The sequence below is a fragment of the Mixophyes fleayi genome, chromosome 1 (genome assembly GCF_038048845.1).
Source record: "Mixophyes fleayi isolate aMixFle1 chromosome 1, aMixFle1.hap1, whole genome shotgun sequence".
NCBI classification, from domain to species: Eukaryota; Metazoa; Chordata; class Amphibia; order Anura; family Limnodynastidae; genus Mixophyes; species Mixophyes fleayi.
Window position 1 is genome coordinate 356,054,195 of NC_134402.1, and position 5,078 is coordinate 356,059,272.

The 5,078-nt window shown below is 61.6% G+C and overlaps 1 protein-coding gene across 2 annotated transcripts in view; it reads right to left on the reverse strand.

The window, feature by feature from the left end:
• KNTC1 (kinetochore associated 1) overlaps positions 1-5,022 on the reverse strand; it is a 197,179-nt gene extending 192,157 nt beyond the window's left edge. Inside the window, exon 1 of one of the 2 annotated variants that reach the window (XM_075177790.1) lies at positions 4,950-5,022. The gene's annotated coding sequence lies outside the window, so the exon portion shown is untranslated. The remainder of the gene's footprint in view (positions 1-4,949) is intronic. The other variant, XM_075177780.1, reaches the window with a different exon arrangement.
• Between the last annotated feature and the right edge of the window lie 56 nt (positions 5,023-5,078).

The window sequence follows — 5,078 nt, forward strand, 5'->3', positions numbered from 1 at the left end:
ACAGGATAGTGACAGCGGGACAGAGGAGGAGAGCAGAGGATGGTGACAGCGGGACAGAGGAGGAGAGCAGAGGATGGTGACAGCGGGACAGAGGAGGAGAGCAGAGGATGGTGACAGCGGGACAGAGGAGGGGGACAGAGGATGGTGACAGCGGGACAGAGGATGGTGACAGCGGGACAGAGGATGGTGACAGCGGGACAGAGGATGGTGACAGCGGGACAGAGAATGGTGACAGCGGGACAGAGGAGGGGGACAGCGGGACAGAGGAGGGGGACAGCGGGACAGAGGAGGGGGACAGCGGGACAGAGGAGGGGGACAGCGGGACAGAGGAGGGGGACAGCGGGACAGAGGAGGGGGACAGCGGGACAGAGGAGGGGGACAGCGGGACAGAGGAGGGGGACAGAGGATGGTGACAGCGGGACAGAGGTTGGTGACAGGATAGTGACAGCGGGACAGAGGAGGAGAGCAGAGGATGGTGACAGCGGGACAGAGGAGGAGAGCAGAGGATGGTGACAGCGGGACAGAGGAGGAGAGCAGAGGATGGTGACAGCGGGACAGAGGAGGAGAGCAGAGGATGGTGACAGCGGGACAGAGGAGGAGAGCAGAGGATGGTGACAGCGGGACAGAGGAGGAGAGCAGAGGATGGTGACAGCGGGACAGAGGAGGAGAGCAGAGGATGGTGACAGCGGGACAGAGGAGGAGAGCAGAGGATGGTGACAGCGGGACAGAGGAGGAGAGCAGAGGATGGTGACAGCGGGACAGAGGAGGAGAGCAGAGGATGGTGACAGCGGGACAGAGGAGGAGAGCAGAGGATGGTGACAGCGGGACAGAGGAGGAGAGCAGAGGATGGTGACAGCGGGACAGAGGAGGAGAGCAGAGGATGGTGACAGCGGGACAGAGGAGGAGAGCAGAGGATGGTGACAGCGGGACAGAGGAGGGGGACAGAGGATGGTGACAGCGGGACAGAGGAGGGGGACAGAGGATGGTGACAGCGGGACAGAGGTTGGTGACAGGATAGTGACAGCGGGACAGAGGAGGAGAGCAGAGGATGGTGACAGCGGGACAGAGGAGGAGAGCAGAGGATGGTGACAGCGGGACAGAGGAGGGGGACAGAGGATGGTGACAGCGGGACAGAGGAGGAGAGCAGAGGATGGTGACAGCGGGACAGAGGAGGAGAGCAGAGGATGGTGACAGCGGGACAGAGGAGGGGGACAGAGGATGGTGACAGCGGGACAGAGGAGGGGGACAGAGGATGGTGACAGCGGGACAGAGGAGGGGGACAGAGGATGGTGACAGCGGGACAGAGGATGGTGACAGCGGGACAGAGGATGGTGACAGCGGGACAGAGGATGGTGACAGCGGGACAGAGGATGGTGACAGCGGGACAGAGGATGGTGACAGCGGGACAGAGGATGGTGACAGCGGGACAGAGGATGGTGACAGCGGGACAGAGGATGGTGACAGCGGGACAGAGGATGGTGACAGCGGGACAGAGGATGGTGACAGCGGGACAGAGGATGGTGACAGCGGGACAGAGGAGGGGGACAGCGGGACAGAGGAGGGGGACAGCGGGACAGAGGAGGGGGACAGCGGGACAGAGGAGGGGGACAGCGGGACAGAGGAGGGGGACAGCGGGACAGAGGAGGGGGACAGCGGGACAGAGGAGGGGGACAGCGGGACAGAGGAGGGGGACAGCGGGACAGAGGAGGGGGACAGCGGGACAGAGGAGGGGGACAGCGGGACAGAGGAGGGGGACAGCGGGACAGAGGAGGGGGACAGCGGGACAGAGGAGGGGGACAGCGGGACAGAGGAGGGGGACAGAGGAGGGGGACAGCGGGACAGAGGAGGGGGACAGAGGAGGGGGACAGCGGGACAGAGGAGGGGGACAGAGGAGGGGGACAGCGGGACAGAGGAGGGGGACAGCGGGACAGAGGAGGGGGACAGCGGGACAGAGGAGGGGGACAGCGGGACAGAGGAGGGGGACAGCGGGACAGAGGAGGGGGACAGCGGGACAGAGGAGGGGGACAGCGGGACAGAGGAGGGGGACAGCGGGACAGAGGAGGGGGACAGCGGGACAGAGGAGGGGGACAGCGGGACAGAGGAGGGGGACAGCGGGACAGAGGAGGGGGACAGCGGGACAGAGGAGGGGGACAGCGGGACAGAGGAGGGGGACAGAGGATGGTGACAGCGGGACAGAGGTTGGTGACAGGATAGTGACAGCGGGACAGAGGAGGAGAGCAGAGGATGGTGACAGCGGGACAGAGGAGGAGAGCAGAGGATGGTGACAGCGGGACAGAGGAGGGGGACAGAGGATGGTGACAGCGGGACAGAGGAGGGGGACAGGATGGTGACAGCGGGACAGAGGAGAGCAGAGGATGGTGACAACGGGACAGAGGAGGAGAGCAGAGGATGGTGACAGCGGGACAGAGGAGGAGAGCAGAGGATGGTGACAGCGGGACAGAGGAGGAGAGCAGAGGATGGTGACAGCGGGACAGAGGAGGAGAGCAGAGGATGGTGACAGCGGGACAGAGGAGGAGAGCAGAGGATGGTGACAGCGGGACAGAGGAGGAGAGCAGAGGATGGTGACAGCGGGACAGAGGAGGAGAGCAGAGGATGGTGACAGCGGGACAGAGGAGGAGAGCAGAGGATGGTGACAGCGGGACAGAGGAGGAGAGCAGAGGATGGTGACAGCGGGACAGAGGAGGAGAGCAGAGGATGGTGACAGCGGGACAGAGGAGGAGAGCAGAGGATGGTGACAGCGGGACAGAGGAGGAGAGCAGAGGATGGTGACAGCGGGACAGAGGAGGAGAGCAGAGGATGGTGACAGCGGGACAGAGGAGGAGAGCAGAGGATGGTGACAGCGGGACAGAGGAGGAGAGCAGAGGATGGTGACAGCGGGACAGAGGAGGAGAGCAGAGGATGGTGACAGCGGGACAGAGGAGGAGAGCAGAGGATGGTGACAGCGGGACAGAGGAGGAGAGCAGAGGATGGTGACAGCGGGACAGAGGAGGAGAGCAGAGGATGGTGACAGCGGGACAGAGGAGGAGAGCAGAGGATGGTGACAGCGGGACAGAGGAGGAGAGCAGAGGATGGTGACAGCGGGACAGAGGAGGAGAGCAGAGGATGGTGACAGCGGGACAGAGGAGGAGAGCAGAGGATGGTGACAGCGGGACAGAGGAGGAGAGCAGAGGATGGTGACAGCGGGACAGAGGAGGAGAGCAGAGGATGGTGACAGCGGGACAGAGGAGGAGAGCAGAGGATGGTGACAGCGGGACAAAGGAGGAGAGCAGAGGATGGTGACAGCGGGACAGAGGAGGAGAGCAGAGGATGGTGACAGCGGGACAGAGGAGGAGAGCAGAGGATGGTGACAGCGGGACAGAGGAGGAGAGCAGAGGATGGTGACAGCGGGACAGAGGAGGAGAGCAGAGGATGGTGACAGCGGGACAGAGGAGGAGAGCAGAGGATGGTGACAGCGGGACAGAGGAGGAGAGCAGAGGATGGTGACAGCGGGACAGAGGAGGAGAGCAGAGGATGGTGACAGCGGGACAGAGGATGGTGACAGGATGGTGACAGCGGGACAGAGGATGGTGACAGGATGGTGACAGAGGATGGTGACAGCGGGACAGAGGATGGTGACAGGATGGTGACAGCGGGACAGAGGATGGTGACAGGATGGTGACAGAGGATGGTGACAGCAGGACAGAGGAGAGCAGAGGATGGTGACAGCGGGACAGAGGTTGGTGACAGGATGGTGACAGCAGGACAGAGGAGGAGAGCAGAGGATGGTGTCAGCAGGACAGAGGTTGGTGACAGGATGGTGACAGCAGGACAAAGGAGGAGAGCAGAGGATGGTGACAGCGGGAAAGAGGTTGGTGACAGGATGGTGACAGCGGGACAGAGGAGGAGAGCAGAGGATGGTGACAGCGGGACAGAGGAGGGGGACAGAGCGCAGAGGAGGGGGACAGAGGAGGGGGACAGAGCGCAGAGAAGGGGGACAGCAGGGCAGAGAAGGGGGACAGCAGGGCAGAGAAGGGGGACAGCAGGGCAGAGAAGGGGGACAGCAGGGCAGAGAAGGGGGACAGCAGGGCAGAGAAGGGGGACAGAGCAGAGGAGGGGGACAGCGGGGCAGAGGAGGGGGATACAGCGTGAGAGGGGCAGTGGAGGGGGACACAGCGTGAGAGGGCAGAGGAGGGGACAGCGTGTGAGAGGGCAGAGGAGGGGACAGCGTGTGAGAGGGCAGAGGAGGGGACAGCGTGTGAGAGGGCAGAGGAGGGGACAGCGTGTGAGAGGGCAGAGGAGGGGACAGCGTGTGAGAGGGCAGAGGAGGGGACAGCGTGTGAGAGGGCAGAGGAGGGGACAGCGTGTGAGAGGGCAGAGGAGGGGACAGCGTGTGAGAGGGCAGAGGAGGGGACAGCGTGTGAGAGGGCAGAGGAGGTGGGGACAGCGTGACAGAGGGGGCAGTGTGAGAGAGGGCAGTGTGTCTGGATGCAGAGGGGGCATTTTTGCATACAACTAAATAAGTATTTCTGTCCTGACCTAAATACTTATTACAATTTTTTGACCCAACTACTTCTAAAACAGGGCTCAATAATTATTTTGGAGGGGTGCCTTGAAAAAATTTGGAGACTCTAAGGGTGCCGCGAACTGCAAAAGTTTGGGAACCACTGATATAACAGATAACAAGGGAAACAAATTCTTATTCACAGTACGATTCTGGGTTTCTGCTTTTCCTATTTACTTTGCAGTGCTATAAACTGGGCTAAGTTATTTTATCTGGAAAATCAGAGTATTAACACAAACAGAAAGGTATCAGGTCGGCAGGTATTACATGCTTGTGTGGGCAATGTTACCACTAAGTGAGATATAAATTACTAACACTACAAATAAACCAGCCTCAGCAGACCCTGACACTCAGCAGGAGCCCACCATACACCCACATATGCGCCCACCTGCCCGTGTCACCCTCTCACCAGGCTCGCAGGGACCAGCAAGTTCGCGGCTCCTTCAGACACTTGAATTTGGCGGGACGGGGTCCGTGACGTGGGGATGTCTCCTGACGTCAGAGTGCCTACCCGGCA